This window comes from Manis javanica, chromosome 2, assembly GCF_040802235.1.
Source record: "Manis javanica isolate MJ-LG chromosome 2, MJ_LKY, whole genome shotgun sequence".
Classification (NCBI taxonomy): Eukaryota; Metazoa; Chordata; class Mammalia; order Pholidota; family Manidae; genus Manis; species Manis javanica.
Genome location: NC_133157.1, coordinates 143,190,272 through 143,209,414, shown reverse-complemented (window position 1 = coordinate 143,209,414; position 19,143 = coordinate 143,190,272).

Here is a 19,143-nt window from a genome sequence, read left to right as displayed (position 1 = left end):
TTTAGATTTTAAATTACTTCTTTATTTTTATTTTTAAAAATCCCTTGACTAATTTATTTATAAATGTTATTTATACCTTTTTATCCTGTTCTCCTATTTTGCCAATCCCCCTACCTTCCTTCCCTATGATAACCACCAGTCTATTCTCGGTGTTTATAAGTTTGTTTCTGTTTTGTTTGTTCTTTTGTTTTGTTTTTAGATTCCACATATAAGTGAAATTACATGGTACCTGTCTTTCTCTGCATAAATGTAGAAGTATGTCTCAATAATGGAATAGGTCTTAATGTATTGAGTGCTTTTTCATTAACACATACACACTTCAGTTTACTTGAAATAGTGTTTTTTGGTTTTACCATTACTTACTTGCTCTTGAACCTGATCGAGACAAAGCTAGATTGATGTTTAGTAAATACAGCTCAAGAACCACTTCAAACCAGAAGGTGACGTTGTTAAGAATGTGGGCCAAATGGCTGGCATGTGTGGTGCGCATTCAAATTTGTATGTACTTTTTTAAAAGGTGGAGTTTATATAGTATATTTGAATACATCAATGTGAAGGACATTTTATTGACTTAATTATGAAAATAAGTTTCCTTCTCAAACCAGGTGATATGCAGAACTCTAAAGTATACTTTTTTCTCTTATGGAGTGAAGAAGTTAGGAACAGCACATTCAGATGTGAACAAATGTGATTAGTTTTGAGTTAATTGTATCAAATATACAGATTCAGTTCCACTAAGGACCTTGATATGATCATTCAACTCCAGTAGGAATTAACAGGCAACATAAATAGCCTTCAGTTTGTAAGGTAAATGTTTTTCTTAATTACAAAACTCATATGCCTCTTTAAATTTGATGTTGAAAAATCACAGTCATTATTTATAATTACTCCTTTCTACAAGTATCATATATAATCTATTTAAAAATTAAATTAGGGTCAATTTGCATTATTATGTTTTTATAAATACATTATATTCACTGAGTACATTGGAATGGCTGTGATATCCTCCTTTACCAAACTAAATGATAGAAGGGGAAAAAGGTTGGTGAAGTAGGAAAGTAAGGCAGAAACCTCCCTGCCCCTCCCCTCACACCAAAAAAAAGCAACTACAGCAAATACAACTAAACTTCAAAACAACCTGAATACTGCAGGACAGACCATCTACACCTGGTGAAGAGAAGACCACATTAGAAGGGAAAAGTGGCAGGGCTGTGATCAGTTGAGACTTGAGCCCTTTCCTCATTGTAGCTCACAGGTGGGAGGAAAAGGAACAGAGCAGGGAGGGTATAGGTGCTCAGGAACTCTGCACACCTGCCCCTGGAGATCTGCTCTGGGAACAAAAGTCCCCATTGCACTGGGTTTTGGTGATTAACTGGACTGGACACTAGGGAGAGTTGGAGCACTCTGGGAGGCTGAGACTTCAGCTGCATGTGGAAGGATAGGCATGCTCTGCTGGTCTCACTGAGACCCAAAACCGAGGCAATTGTTTGAAAGATTTACCAGCAGCAGGAGGAGTGTTAGAGGGGTGGGGGTTGGACAGAGCTTTCTCTTTAGGAGAATGGGCAGGTGGATGACACTTCCTCAGCCCTCTCTTGGCCCAACAGGTTGGGCACTCATGAGAGCCCCAAATGCTCCATCCCCATCATTGGTGGCTCAGCCCTGAGGAGCTTCCCTGTGTGCCCAACCCCTTGGCCCAGCAGTGTCATACTTTGGTGCCTGTGAGGCAGAGGGAGGTTTTCCAAGCTTGCTTGGCCCTGTATCAGCCCAATTAGAGAGTCACCTGCAGGTGCTTATCTCAACCCAATTAGAGAGTGCTCCTTCTTGTTTGTGGGAGGCCCAGCCCAGTGTCATGCACCCTGCAGCCACTGTGGGTCCATTAGATCAAATGGACTTAACAGATGTCTACAGAACACTTCACCCAAAAACAGCAGGACACACATCTTTCCAAAGTGTACATGGAATGTTCTCCATAATATATCACATACTAGGCCATGAAAAGGGTCTCAATAAACTCAAAAAGATTGAAATTGTATCAAGCACCTTCTCAGATTACAATAGTATGAAATTAGGAATAGATTACACAAAGAAAACAAGAAGACCTACAAACACGTGGAGGATAAACAACATGCTTCTAAATAATCAGTGGATTAATGAACAAATTAAAACAGAAATTAAGCAATACATGGAAACAAATGAAAACAAAAACACAACAGCCCAAAATCTGTGGGAGGCAGCAAAGGTAGTCTTAAGAGAAAGTACATAGCAATATAGGCCTTCCTAAAGAAACAAGAACAATCCCAAATAAACACAATTAAAGAAATCCTAAAATCACAATTAAAGAAACTAGAAAATGAAGAACAAATGAAGCCCAAAGTCAGTGGAAGGAAGGGCATAATACAGATCAGAGCAGAAATAAATAAAATTGAGAAGAATAAAACAATAGAAAGAATCAATGAAACCAAGAGCTTATTCTTCCAGAAAATAAACAAAATAGATAAACCCCTAGCCAGACTTATCAAGAAAAAAAGAGAGAGTGTGCACATAAACAAAATCAGAAACAAAGAAGGAATAATCACAACGGATACTACAGAAATACAAAGAATTTTTAGGGAATACTATGAAAAATTATATGTCAATGAATTGGAAAACCTGGAAGAAATGGACAACTTCCTAGAAAAATACAACCTTCCAAGACTGACCCAGGACGAAACAAAAAATCTAAACAGACCAATTACCAATTAGCAATGAAATTGAATTGGTAATCAAAAAACTCCCAATAAACAAAACCTATGTCCAGATGGCTTCACTTCTGAATTTTACCAAACATTTAAAGAAGAGCTAATACCCACCCTTCTTAAAATATTCCAAAAAGTAGAAGAGGAGGGAGTACTTCCAAACTCATTCTATGAGGCCAGCATCACTCTAACACCAAAAGCAGGCAAAGACACCACAAAAAAAGAAAATTACAGACCAATATCCCTGATGAACAAAGATGCAAAATTCATCAAAAAATATTAGCAAAGCAAATCCAAAAATGTATAAAAAAGATCATCAATCATGACCAAGTAGGATTTATTCCAGGGATGCAACAATAACAATGGTACAATATTCATAGATCAATCACTATCATACACCACATTAACAAAAAGAAGGATAAAAACCTCATGATCATCTAATAGACGCTGAAAAAGCATTTGACAAAATTCAACACCCATTCATGATTAAAACTCTCAACACAATGGTATAGTGGGTATGTACCTCAACAGAATAAAGGCCATGTATGACAAACCAATAGCCAACATCATACTTAATAGTAAAAAGCCAAAAGCTTTTCCTCTAAGATTGGGAACAAGACAAGGATGTCCACTCTCCCCACTTTTATTCAGCAGAGTATACTGGAGATCCTAGCCATGGCAATCAGACAACACAAATAGATAAAAGGCATCCAAATTGGTAAGGAAGAAGTTAAACTCTCACTACTTGCAGATGAACATGGTATTGTACATAGAAAACCCTAAAGAACCCACCAAAAAACTATGAGAACTAATAATTAAGTTCAGCAAAGTGGCAGGATACAAAATTAATGCATGGAAATCTGTTGCTTTCCTATAGATACTAACAACAAATTAGCAGAAAGAGAAGTCAGGAAAACAACTCCATTTACAATCACATCAAAAATAATAAAATACCTAGGAATAAACCTAACCAAGGAGGTGAAAGGCCTGTTCTCTGAAAACTACAAGACACTCATGAGATAAATTGAAGAAGACACTAACAAATGTAATGGTTTCATGCTCCTGGATAGGCAGAATTAATATTGTGAATATGGCCATCTTGCCCAAAGCAGTTTACAGATTCAGTGCAATCCCTACCAAAATACCAACAGCATTTTTCAATAGTTCTAAAATTCTTATGAAACCATGAAAGACTCTGAATAGCCAAAGCAATCCGGAGAAAGAAGCACAAAGCTGGGGGGATTATACTTGCCAATTTCTAGCTTTACTACAAAGTCATGGTTTATGAAAACAATTTGATACTGGCACAAGAACTGATGCATAGATCAATGGAACAGAATAGAGAGCCCAGATATAAACCCAAGCATATATGATCAATTAATATATGATAAGGGAGCCATGAATATACAATGGAGAAATGACAGCCTCTTCAACAACTGGTGTTGGGAAAACTGGACAACTACATGTAAAAGAATTAAACTGGATTATTGTTAACTCCATACACAAAAGTAAACTTGAAATGGATCAAAAGCTTGAATGTAAGTCATGAAACCATAAAACTCTTAAAAGAAAATATAGGCAAAAACCTCTTGCATATAAGCATGAGCAATTTGTTCCTGGACACACCTCCTTGGGCAAGGGAAACCAAATAAAAAATAAACAAGTGGGACCACATCAAACTAAAAACTTCTGTACAGCAAAGAACATCATCAGCAGAACAAAAAGGTACCCCACAGTATGGGAGAATATATTTGTAAATGACTTATCTGATAAGGGGTTAACATCCAAAATATATGAAGAACCCACACTCCTTAACACCCAAAAATCAAATAACGTGATAAAAAAAATGGGTGGAGGACATGAACAGACACTTCTCCAAAGAAGAAATGCAAATGGCCAACAAGCACATGAAAAGATGCTCCATATCAGTAATCATCAGAGAAATGCAAATTAAGACCACAGTGAGATATCACTTAACACCACTTAGAATGGCCATAATCCAAACAAGAAAAAGCAAATGCTGGTGAGGATGTGGAGGAATAGGAACATTCCTACACTATTAGTTGGACTGCAAATTGGTGCATCTGCTGTGGAAAGCCATATGGAGGTTCTTCACAGAACTAGAACTAGAAATACCATTTGACCCAGTAATTCCACTCCTGAGATTTACCTGAAGAAAACAAAATCCCTGTTTTGAAAGATACATGCACCCTTATGTTTATATCCACACTGTTTGCAATAGCCAAGATATAGAAGCAACCTAAGCATCCATCAATAGATGAATGGATAAAGAAGATGTTGTACATATACACAATGGAATATTATTCAGCCATAAAAAAAGAAAATTTGCCATTTGCAACATGGATGGATCTAGAGGGTATTATGCTCAGTGAAATAAACCAGGCAGAGATAGACAAATACCATGATTTCATTTATTTGTGGAATCTAAAAACAAAGCAAAACAGAAGGAACAAATGAGCAGTAGACTCATAGACAATAAGAAGTGGCTAGTGGTTACCAAGAGGGAGGGGTTGGGGTGGGTGTGGGTGAGGATGGGGAGGGGGATGAAAGGGCACAATAATTCACAATCGCAGTATAAATTGATCACAGGGACTGTTGAACCACTGTGATATACATTTTCAACTAACATAAGATTGTATATTAATGATAATTCAGTAAAAATTAAAAAAGGATAAGATACATATATATACAATGGAATATTACTCAGTCATTAAAAACAATGCAATCTTGCCATTTATAATAACATAGATGAACCTAGAGGGTATTATGCTAAGTGAATTAAGTCAGTCAGAGAAAGATGGATACAATATGATTTCACTTATATGTGGAATCTGAAAAATAAAACAAGTAAATAAAACTGAAAGAGATTAATAAACAGAGAAAAGAAAGTGGTGGTTGCCATAGGGGAGGAGGTGGAGGGATGGATGAAATAGGTGAAGGGGAAAAATATTAGTGAGAATGTTTGATATCTTGATCAGGACAATGGTTGCATGAGTGTATATACATCATGCTATCCTCTAAGATTTGTGCATTTTATTGTATGTACCTTAAAAAAGAAAAAAAAGAAAAAAAAAGATATGGCCATTAAGACCCACTTCTAGGATACAGATACTTCTTCAATGATGATTGAACAAAATGAATAGAAGATGTAACGAGAACAGTGTTCAAAACGTATATGTGTCGATTGACTGTGTAAGTAAGGCTTATGTAAGTAAGGCTTCAAGTCAATGGAAGGTTATTAGTAATTAAGTTTTAGGGGAGTCAAAAGTGGATATTTGACTATGTGGGGGTCAGCACCCCTAAGCCTATGTTTGTTCAAGGGTCAACTGTATTTACTTTTGAGCTGGGGCCAAAGTTGCTACCAGTTTTTCATATTTCCAGTTGAGAAGAGTTTTCCTTCTCAGCGGAAAATAACTAGATATTTCAAGGATCTGTTTGTGTTTGCAGCCCTATGTATCAGTGGAGGGACTTTTTTAGGACATTCTAGAAGATGACTTCATTGTAGAAACCAACATTTACTTTTCCTTTATAGATACTTAGCATTAAAGGGAAGAAAAAGAATACAAATATGTGTTGAGTGAGCGATTAGTCATCATATATTTATTAATGGAACTTTTGCAAAGAACTTTTTAACTAGGGAACTCTGTGGATTATATATGGATCCAGATTTATGTATTACTCATAACAAGGTAAATCTGTGAACTAATGAGGTTTGTTTGATAAATAGTTGTATCTATTTCCCATGATTTTATGATATGTGGGATGTAATGCAAACAAACATCAGATTTGCTTGTTTTATTTTGTTGCATTTGATATAAAACTTGGCTTTTCTCATGTAAAGCCTAATTAGTGAACTTCCTAAATTTTTTCACACTGGTATGGATCAGATAAGTTATCATTTTCACAAAATATTGCAGGTTAGGAAAAATGCAAAAAAGTGTTCAATTAAATTGAATTACAACAAATGATGAGTTTATTGTAAAAAAAAGGATTGGTGTTTTTGAACTTCAGACAGTTTTGCTAATTATTTGTACTTGGTTACTTGCACTCTTTTTAAATTTTTTTATTATCATCTTTTTTGTTGACAACCTTTTAATATCACCAGTGTTACTCTGTAGTGTCAACTTAAATGTCTGGAAGACTTTAGAGTAATATAATCTAATAATATAAATAGAATAATAATGTTATTCTAAGTGCACTTGGAATCTTCTGAACATTTTTGAGCAAGGGAGTGCGGCAATTTGGTCAAAGTGTTTAAAAGGTCATTTTGTTCCCATATGAAGACAGGTTCGAAGTCACTTCTATTGAGGATGGAAAACTGCTGGCAAGAAGTAAGGATGGCTTGGATCAGGGATTGGCAGCAGAGAAGGAGATGAAAGAGTGCACTTGAGCCTATTTTGTAGGGAGAACCAATGGTATTGGCATTAAGGGGCAGGGAAGAAGTCAGGAATGGCTTCTAGATTTGTGGCGTGATTAGAAATGGACTTCATTATAAATGAACAATGGAGCACCATTGCTCCATTTGGCAATGTTGTACTTTTTCTCCAAAGAAGTTGGGAAGTTGGGGTTGGTGAGAGAAGGAAATAAATTAGTGATTTTCACAGATGTTTATGGAATACTTGTTTTATGTCAAGTACTGTGCTGGCTGTTCAATGACTATGGGCTCCAGTGGGGGTTCCCATGGTGTCTTGCCAATGGGTTTCAGGCCCGGACAAGTTCACTATGGATTCAATGAGACCAAAAATGACAATGGAATGTTCTTGGAGTGAAAGCGTTTATACCCAACTTTATTCCCATGGTGCCAAGTCAATCACTAGAATCCCATCCACTCAGAGTGAGGTCTGCATACAGCAAGCCAGTCTCTGCCTCTGGGCCTCTTTACCCCTGCAGCCATCTCAGTCTCTGTCCTTGGCGCTGCCACCACTCCAGCCTCTGCTCTTCTGCAGCCATGGCACTGTGTGTCACCCAGAGCACTGGGCGGAGTTCTTTATATAGAGTCAATGGCACTGTATTGCTCATACGTGTGTAGTGACCTAGCCCACCAGGGCCAGTTGAGAATCCTGGCTATAGGAATCTTCACTTTCTCCACACATGGGCTTTCCAGTGACCAGGAAAGAAGGTCCAAGAAATAGTTTTGAGGATCTCAGAGAATGCATGTAAAAGCATTGAGTGGAGAAAAGGAGGAGCCTGGGATACCCAAAGCACACCCATTCCAAGGCCTGAACCTCAGAGCCTCAGGGGACTAAGGCCCTGCCTCTCCAGCTCTTCTCCGTGGCTCCTGAGGCCCTGGTTCCAGCCACCTGTGCCTCCTGCATGCCCATTACTGACTGCACCTGTTCATTCCATTATAGTTTCTAGTATAAGCCCTCCAGGTAGAAACTCCCCTGGTAACTAAATCTCCTTTGGCCTCCTATCTGTTTTCTAGAGTTGTGATGTCCAAGATAGTAGCCACTAGGCTATTTAAACAAACACTTAAGTGAATTAAATCAGGTAAAATGAAGAGTTTAGTTCCTCAGTCCCACCAACTACATTTGAATTGCTCAGAAGCCATGGCTGACTACTGGCTACCATACTGGTAAGCACAGAAAAAGAATGCTTTCATCACCAGGGAGAGTTCTACTGGGCAGTGCCAGTCTCTTAACTCCAAGGGGATACCCCTGAGTTACAAATTTACTAATTTTCCTTCTGTAAAGAATCTTTCATTTCTCTCTCACCTCTTTCTTCTGTAAGCCTGGGCCATCACTTAATAGTTGTAGCACCTTGGGTAAGTCACTAAAGACCTTTGAGCCTCAGTTTCCTTATTTGCAAAATAAGGAAAATGGCTACCATGTATAGGGAAAGTATTTAGAGCAGTGTCTCAGAGTGGTATACAGTGAGGCCTGTCAGTTCCCCTACTTGGGCAACTGATCAAGGAGGTCCACATCTCCACCGTTCCCCTCATGCATTCTCACTCACACTTAGGCTGATAAACATCTGCCTTAATCACTCCAGCAGGTACCAGCCAACTAGGAAGAGCCCCTGTGCCCCAGAGCCCCCTGTCTCCTCTGGCCAGTCTTTCCATCTTGCTTTCTTAACATCCCACTGTTGGTTCAGCCTCCTCGGGAGCTTCCTGGGTGTAATCTGAAACTGGCCCATGTCCATGAAGGATGAGGAGAGACGGAAGATAGAGGCAGAGCACTCCAGATTGGTCCTGGCAGTTCTAATACACAAGGAAACTTGGGTAGGAGGCTCGCCTTGGGCAGCTGCAAGATGAAAAGGTCTCTCCGCATCTGCCTGCCAGAATCTTAGAGACCTTAGCTGGGTTCAGTCACATATCCAGTACAGATGCCTCAACACATTTCTTTCTCAAGGCTGTATTCTTGGAGCAGCTTCTGGGAGTGGGAAGTCCCACTTCCCTAGTGGGACACACATTCCAAGGACGGAGGGGGCCGTGCCTCCAATTGTCTGGTCTGGCTCACAGGGCAATTGATAGTCACCTCTTCCTGATGACCTCCTCCAATGCCCGTAGGACTAAAATGGTTCCACACCTGGCAGATTTCGTGATTGTCAGCCTCCCAAGTTCACTTCCAGCTTCTGTTATAAGTACAGTTTCTTCAGCAAAATCCTTTTTTCTCTTGGGAATTTCTTGTAAACTAAAGATCCTAAAGGTGATATAGAAATTTTTCCAAGAATGTGGAGGTGTCCAAAATTGTTTCCATGTTGTTTCTCTGAAGAAAGGTATGTCCTATTAAGGAAGAAGGTAACTGCTAAATTCATTACTTTATCGCAACAATGGCATGACACATAAAGCATTTTAGTAGAAGGGAATTTACCTTTGAAACGCTAATTCACCAAAATATTTATTTTGGCAACAACTGCTAAAATAATTGAATTCTTAAATTCTTAAATAAATAATGAGTATGAAAATATTTTATATTAACTAGAAACTTTCTGATTTACAGGATATTTTCTTATGCATAATTTGACCTACAAGTAGGTCATAGATTACTAGGACAACTTTACAGTTCAAGAAAAGTTCTTTGCATCTTGACTTGCCCAACATTATGGGACTAGTAAACCAAGAGTTTAGATTTTCAGTCGTCATCTTTATATGAACTCACCTGGTGGTCTCTTATCTAATAGAAATTTTCTTTTCATTAGGCAGTTGTTCAATAATGTAGAAATAATATTGTAATACAAATATAGCCTTTATATGTTTCATCCGATCCTTAAAATAGCCTCTAAGGGAGTCAAGTCAGGTGCAGTCATTACTGTTTAATAGTGAGGACCTAAGACAAAAAAGATTGAGTAACTTTATCCAAGCACATACAGCTAGCTAATCAAACAGCTAGCTAATCAAATAGGTGATACCAGGATCAAGGACAGAGTTCTCCTGAATGTAGCCCATGACTTTACCATTAAAAGAGGCTTTTTTGTGAAGCCTACTGTGTTCTTCTGCCAGACCCATCTTTTAAAATAAATAATAGCGCATCTTTTGTTTTTGGTGATATTTTCTTGATTTTTGATAATCATATCCTTGTTACAGCTGAACATTCTTACACACAATCATTTCATGTAAAAATCAGATGGGGGCATCTACTAAAAATATTAAAGAAGACCACAGCTGCTTAAGGCAATAGCAACCACTACCATCGCCATAATAATAACAATAGCAACACATTTGGCATCTTCCTACATAGCAGACAAGTTCCACATGCTCTGCATGCATCAATTCATTTAAGTCTTGCAGGTGGTGTCCTGTTTACAGTTGAGAAAACAGCATTACTAAGAGGCTAAGCAAATGAGCCCATGGTCATACAGTTAATAATAATAGTGAGCATGAAATTAAACCTACACAGTGACTTCACAGTTTAACTCTCAGATGCTAAAAGATAAAGGTCCCCTCCACCATCCAGCAAAAAAAAAAAAAAATGAAAAGTTGAGCTGGTAAAAAGTACTGTCTTTGCATTACATCTACTTCATTTTAAGTGAGTCAACAGTTAATTCTGAGATGTACATAGGACTCAAATGAGGACACCATAGGACCCAGGCTATCCTCTAGCTGTCAGTTCTGACCTGCCAGAAATTCCCTCTGAGACAGATAGAAAAAGAGCATTATTGCCAGAAGAGTACCATTATATACATTTAGGTGAATTTTGAAAGGGAAGAAAAATATCCCTAGGAAAAAAGCATTTGAGCCTTTGTTGTGTTCAATGAGTATTTATCAAGCATGAGTTAAAATATTAAGTTTTGAGCTTTAAAGATGCTAAGTTACAATGTGTGGCCTTGAGGAGCTTGGAGTCTGGTTCTGTAGCCTGACAAGTAAACACAGAGAAGCAGAGAGAAAAGTGCTGATGATAAAATCTGGACAAGTGGCTTGGTCCTGAGGTTGGGGGACAGAGAATGTTCTCAGTGGGGGGGGGGGAGTAAAGAAAATGGGCAGAGAGGATTGCATTTAAGTTTTATCTAGAAGGCTGCCTTTGAGACAGAGCAAGGAGAAAGGGCATTACAGGTCTTTCCCACTAGATTATTTGAATTTATTAAGAATGTTAACTATCTCTCTAAAGTTGTTATCCTTGGAAAATTTTAGGGACTTCTACTTACTTTATTGTTCCCTAAGAGTTAATGCAGATTTTAAGTTTACAGTTAGAGAAGAATCAAGTTACAGAAAATTTGCTCTCTTCTCCAAGCTTATGTAGGCTTTTCTAGCTCAAGCACATCTGGTGTATGTATTGTGAATATACATGAAAACCAGTTTTATCATCTATTAAAAACAAATGCACATCCACACCAACATTTGTTATTTCTTTTTTTTCTTTTTTGATGATGACCATTCTAACAAGTGGGAGATGATATCTCATTGTGGTTTTGATTTGCATTTCTCTAATGACTAGTGATGCTGAGCATCTTTGCATGTGCATGGTAGCCTTTTGTATATATTCTTTGGAGAAATGTCTATTCAAGTCCTTTGCCCATTTTGAATGGATTATTACATTTTTTGCTTTGAGTCATATGACATTTTATATGTTTTGGATATTAACCACTAATTAGATATATGGCTTGCAAATTGTTTCCTGTTCTTTAGGTTGTCTTTTCACTTTGTTGGTGGTTTCTGTTGCTGTGTAGAAGCTTTTCAATTTGATGTAGTCCCTCTTATTTATTTTTGATTTTGTTGCTTGTGCTTTAAATGTCATATTCAAAAAATCCTTACCAAGACCCATGCCAAGGAGCTTTCTTTCCTACATTTTCTTCTAGAAATTTCATGGTTTCAGGATTTACATTTAAGTCTTTAATCCATTTCGAATTAATTTTTTTGAGCTGTATAGGGTATAGGTCCAGTTTCATTCTTTTGCATAGCATGGATGTGGAGAAAAGAGAACCCTTGTGAACTATGGATGAGATGTATATTATAGATTGACACAAACACTATGGAAAACAGTATGGAGGATGGATAAAATAATTAAAAATATAAACTATCATATGATCCAGCAATTCCACTTTTGGGAATGTTCCAAAGGAAATAAAAACACTAACTTGAAAAGCTATCTGTACCCTCATGTTCATAGAAAAATTATTTACAGTAGCCAAGACATGAAAATAACCTAAGTGTCCATCAATAGATGAATGGATAAGGAAGTGGTACATATATACAATGGAATATTATTCAGCCATAGAAAGAATGAAATCTTGCCATTTACATCAACATGGATGGATGTTGAGGAGATTAGGCTTAGTGAAATAAGTCAGACAGAGAAAGACAAATTCTGTATGATCTCACTTACATGGGGAATTTTTTAAAAAAGAAAACAACCAAAAAAAGCAACTCAAGGAAAAAGAACTCAGACTTGTGGAGGGTGGGGGAAGGGAGAATTGGAAGAGAGAATTAGAGAGGGGTGGTCAAAAGGTACAAATTTCCAGTTACAAGATAAATAAGCACTAGGGATGTGATGTACAACATGATGAGGATAGCTGACACTAGAAAGCTGCTAAGAGAGTGAATCCTGCGAGTTCACGTCACAAAGAGAAACATTTTTTTTCTTTCTTTTCTTTTTATTGTGTCTATGAGAAGATGGATGTTAGCTGAATCTACTGTGTTGATCATTTCACAATATAAGCAAATCAAACCATCCTGCTGTATGCCTTAAACTTACAGGGGGATGTGTGTCCACTATTTCTCAAGAAAACTGGAAACCCTCAAAAAAAAAAGTCAGGCATGATGGAGAAGGCATTCTGGGTCACAGGGTTTTTACTGTGGAGAACAAGGGAAAGCTGCAGCTTTCCTCACACCTTTTCTGTAGGAGAAAGTTTATTTTCAAAGTTGATGATTTATCTTGAAAGAAACTCAAGTAGCTTTCTATAAAACATATTATAGCAACATATTGTTAAGCTTTGGAACCTTTCTGAGGACAAGAGTTTCGACATTTCTTCACTCATTCACAGTTTAAGTGCTCCCTGATCTAAAAGACTGCACTCTCAGGCCACTAAAAGCATTCCATTTTGGAACAAAGGATAAAAGTATTTGTAAACTCTGGATGTAGGAAGTGCTGGCTAGAAGAGATGATTAACCAGGCAGTTAAGCACTGAAGCTAAAAATCATTGACCATTATGATGACCAAACATTTCTCAAGTACTAAACTGCATTATTTGCTGTCCATGTCTTGCTTTATTTGATTCTCAAAATAGTCCTGTGAAGGTGTGAGCCTCAGGCAGGTATAGAACTTGCCAAGGGGTGCAAGGTTGGTAAGCAGGAGTGGGATTTGAGCCCAGACTGTGAATTCATAGCTCTTGCTCATTTGACCACTACATATGTAACTTCCCTAAATAACTTCTTGTAAACTGGGCTTTAAATCAAAGGACCTTCCGTTGTTTCCAGGCATCTACCGAGTGCTCCAGGTTAAAGGATTGGTTGTGAGAATGGGATAAGTATTCATACCACTCTCTGACTCTTAGGGATGTTAAAAATATGGAAATAACAAATATAACAAAGCATTTTGCAAATTGTAAAATGCTGTACAATAATGATTTTTGTCGTTTGCTCAAGAGACTCTTTGATAATGACACTGAGTCTGCAGCCAGTCATAAAGATACCCATTACAGAGGCATAGAAAGCTTGTCTCTACCTTTTAGTGTGCCATGGAGCATTTGGGGGAGGAGTTCTCACAGGAATTCACTCTTCACATTAGCTGTTGGCAAATGTGGGAACCTGTTGCAAGGCCAAGTACTCCCATGTGCTCACGTCAGCACCACGACCGCCTTCTGTTCAGCTTCTTCCCCACTTTCTCCCTGGTCCTTTCACCACCTCTTTCCCAAGCCGTATCAAAAGTCAGCAAAAAGAACAAGGCAGAAAAGAGGAATAAAGAGACATTGGGGATGATGAATTACCTCATGCCCCTATCTGAGAATAGCACTACTAAATTGTGCCCAGAGAAAATGGCTCTCAGCAGGCATCTAATATTCCCTCCTGAGTGGCCAGAAGACTTACATCTTACCTACAGAGATGTTGCACTCTGGTGCCACAGAGTCCTGATAAGAAATGAAGCAAACAGATCCTTTGTCAGCAGCAAGAAGCTATGTCTTGAATGATTTTGGTTTTATGTCTTCTCCCACACCTTTTGCTGTCAGATAAAGGGTGCCAGATAAAGGAGTGTCAACCAGGGGAATTGACCTCTGTTCTGCTCACGTTTTCAGCACTGCAATGTGTGACCTACATCTTATACTTTCCATCCCCACAGTGGTCTGGAGTAAAGGTGTGTTGGTATGGTGATCATACCTAAATAAAATTAACACGCACTCTGTGATACCATCTAACATTAGTATATATCCAATTTCTCCACCTGTCTCCAAAATCCGATTATATTGTCTGGCACAATCAATGTGGAGCAATTTCCTAATTTTCTGTCTTGTAATCCTTAGTAGAGTTGTCTTGACTTCAGTTGAATTAGTCTATTTTCCCTTCTGATATGATTTTGTGAAGGTAGTTCTTTGCTTTCCACATATACATATACACATATATGTATATGTATGTATGTAAATATATATATTTACACACACAGATTTTACATATACATGTACACAGATGCATATATGTGTGCACCTATATTCACTATATATGCACATAGATATACACACACTTATACATGTGCACGTAAGACATATATGAATGTATTTATATCCGTTATATATGTACACACACATATATTTATATATTTTTGTCAGGCTTTCTGGGAGTTCTTTGTGATTGTCTGGGATTGAAGAGATGTGAAGGATCAGAACCAAGTAATGTAAAGCTATTGATTAGTCAGTGCTGCTCTGCAGTGTCCAGGAGTGGTTCTGATCAGCGAGGTACTAGGCATCCTTACTCAGTTGTTTGCCTGTTTATTCAGTATTGACTGAGTTCATGCTATGAGCAGGAATTTCAAACCATCGTTTTGCTTTCTGTTGTAACTGGTGTCATCAAAGCGACGTACGTCCACCCCTCAGGTTCAGGTTTGTGTGAGGTGAGGCAGCACCTCTGCTCTGGCCATGGAAAGAGCAGCCTTTGGGGACACTGCTGCCCAGCTCCAGAAGAGACCTGAGTAAAGGGGGTCTCCTTTGTGCCTTTGGGTGCTGCTGATCAGAAGAGGGAGAGCACAGACGAGTGGGTTGCCTGCTCCCTTCCTTCTGCTTTTCAGACCTTTGTCCATGGTCCATGGCAGCCTGTTCTCAAAACCCCATTCCCTGAAAGAAACTTCTCTTTTGACACTGACATCTTAGCCATCTACTAACCACAGCACACCTACATTCCCTGCAGTCTCAATGAGCCATAAGACCCAGATGCAGAACTAGCACTTAATATCCCTCCCTAGAATTGAATTATCTTAGTTCTCAAACCTCCATTTTTATTGATGGCAGATAATCTTGCCAATATAAAGTGACTCCCTGCTTCTTTTAGGTGAAAACCTAGTCTGTTTTGGATATAGTCATTCAAAATACTGTACCCTGCCCCACACCAAAATGTGGGCAGCATTGGGGCACTGCCAGGAGCCATGGGACCCCACCATAGCTGAATATCTCCATGGCTTTTGCCATCAATGTAACTTCCCTTACTCTTGTGAGCTTCTGTCCTCTGGTGTGTCTTGCTACACTCTACCTAGCTCTGCTCCCCAGGGGCCATATCACACTTGTCAATCTGCCTCCTGTTGTCCAATATCCTGCTGAGCACATAATTGAATTTCTCCCATTGACTCCCAAATATCTTTTTCAGCCGTTTATCCAAATTGAGATCCAATCCAGAATGCATGCAGTGTATCAGTTACTTTCTGCTTGAGTCCTTTTTAATTTAGCACAGTATCTGTATTGGTGAAGAATAACTAATGCTAGATATTATATTTGACAAAGCCTGACATTTCAATTGCTTAATTTCAACAAAGTTTGGGTAGGCCTCTTCCACCTTGCATTTGGCTATCTGGATACAGATGGTGGCTTCTAAGAGAGGAATGGATGAGGATCACTGGCTCTTAACTGCCTTGGTCCAGAACTGACACACATTCACAGTCCTTTGGCCAGAACTGGCTGGGTCCCACACTAAGGGCAAGGAAATTTTAAGGTGGGGAGCATCTGGAATTGTAGTGACACATTCTTACCATAAGCTCATCCCTTTTTAAGCCTCTGACACTAGTGTGTTGAAGAGGCTCACATGCTACCCTGTGGGTTATCATTTCTGAATTTTTTTGGTTGTTTTGTGAATGGCACAAATTAGGTTGTTTTTCTAACTCATGTATTTCCTATAAACTATAAGTTATATATGAAAGCTTAAGGATACATGTTCAACATAAGTAAGCCATGACTTACTTATTTTGTAACTGGAAGCTTGTACCTCTTAATCTTCTTAACCTATTCCACCCACCCCTCACCCCTTCATACCTCTGGCAACCACCAGTTTATTCCCTGTATTTATGAGTCTGTTTGTGTCTTGTTCATTGGTTTCATTTTTTAGCTTCTACATATAAGTGACATCAGAAGGTATTTGTCTCTTTCTGCTGACTTATTTCGCTTAGCAAAATACCCTGTAGGTCCATCCACATTGCTGCAAATGTCAATCATTTTTATTCATTGGTTTATCCTTGGATACCTAGGTTGCTTCCATATCTTGGCTATTTTAAATAATGCTTCAATGAACATGGGTGATATATCTTCTTGAATTAGTGTTTTCATTTTTTTCCACTAAATATCCAGAATAAATTTCTAAATATCCAGAAGTAGAATTCTTGGATCATATGGTCTTTCCATTTTTAATATTTTGAGGAAAATCCACACTGATTTCCATAGTGGCTGCACCAATTTATATTCCCATCATCAGTGCCCAAGCATTCCCTTTTTTTGTATCCTTGCCAACATTTGTTATTTCTTGTCTTTTTGATACTAGCCATTCTAACAGGTGTGAAGTGATATCTCACCATGGTTTTGATTTGCATTTGTCTGATGATTAGTGATGTTGAGAATTTTTTCATGTGTCTGGTGACCATCTGTACGTCTTCTATGGAAACATGTCTATTTAGGTCCTTTGCCCATTTTTTAATGAGATTTGTTTTTTTTTGTGTGTTGAGTTATATGATTTCCTTAGATATTTTGGATAATAGCCCTTTATCAAATGGATATATCATTTGCAAATATATTCTCCCATAGGGTAGGTTGCCTTTTTACTTTGCTGATGGTTTCCTTTGCTGTGCAGAACTTTTTCTTTTGATTAAGCCCCACTTGTTTATTTTTGCATTTGTTGCTCTTGTCTGATGAGATAGATCCAAAAAATATATATTGGTAAGTCTAATGTCCAAGAGTTTTTACCTATGTTTTCTTTTAGGAGTTTTATGATTTCAGATCTTTCATTTAGGTATTTTATCTATTTTGAGTTTGCTTTTGTATATGGTGTAAGTAAATGGTCCAGTTTCATTCTTTTGCATGGAGTTGTCCAGTTTTCCAAAACTATTATTGAGGAGATTTTCTTTTCCACATTGTATATTGTTGCCTCGTTTGTCATGTATTAATTGACCATATACATATGGGTTTACTTCTGGGCTCTCTATTCTGTTCCATTGATCTATGTGTCTATTTTTGTTCCAATACCATACTGTTTTGATTACTACAGCTTTGTAGTATAATTTGAAATCTGGGAACATGATGTCTTCACCTTTGTTCTTCTTTCTCAAGATTGCTTGGGCTATTTAGGTCTTTGTGATTCCATACAAATTTTAAGATCATTTGTTCTACTTCTTTGAAAAATGTCAATGGTATTTTGATAGGGATTGCATTGACTTTGTAGCTTGCTTTGGGTATCATGGACATTTTAATAATATTAATCCTTCCAATCTCAGAGTGTGGTATATCTTTCCATTTATTTGTGTCTTCTCCCATTTCTTTCATCAATGTCTTACAGTTTTCAGGGTAAAAGTCTTTCACTTATTTGGTTAAATTTATTCCTGGGTACTTTATTCTTTCTGATGTATTTGTAAAAACTATAGTTCTTTAATTTCTCTTTCTGCTAGAAATGCAACAGTTTCTGTATATTAATTTTGTATCCTGCATCTTTATTGAATTCACTATTTGTTATAATTTTTTGGTTGAAATCTTTATGGTTTTCTTTATATAGGATCATATCACCTGCAAATAGTGCTGATTTTACTTTTTCCTTACCAATTTGGGTGCCTTTTATTTCTTTTTCTTGTCTGATTCCTCTGGTTAGGACTTCTAGTACTATGTTAAATAGAAGTGGTGAGAGTGGGAATCTTTGTCTTGTTCCTTATTTTAGAGGAAAAGCATTCAGCTTTTCACCATTGAATATGATGTTATCTGTCATATATGACCGTTATTATGTTGAGGTATATTCCCTCTGTATCCACTTTGTTGAGACATTTTTTATCACAAGTGAATGTTGAATTTTGTCAAATAGTTCTCTTACATCTATTGAGATGATCTTATGATCTTTATCCTTCATTTTGTTAATGTTGTTTATCACATTGATTGATTTGTGGATTTTGCACCATCTGTCCATCCTTGAAATAAATACCCCCTGGTCACAGTGAATGATCTTTTTAATGTATTGTTGAATTCAGTTTGCTAATATTTTGTTGAGGATTTTTGCACTTATGTCCATTAGAGATATTGGTCTGTAATTTTCTTCTTTTATAGTGTCTTTGTCTGGTTTTGGTATCAGGGTAATACTGGCCTCACAGATTAATATGGAAGCATTCCTTCTTCAATTTTTTGGAATAGTTTGCAAAAGATTAACCCTTCTTTAGATTTCACCTGTGAAACTATCTGATCCTAGACCTTTGTTTGTTGCGAGTGTTTTTATTACTGATTCAATTTCATTACTAGCAATTGGTCTGTTCAGATTTTTTATTTCTTCCTGATTCAGTCTTGGATGGTTGTA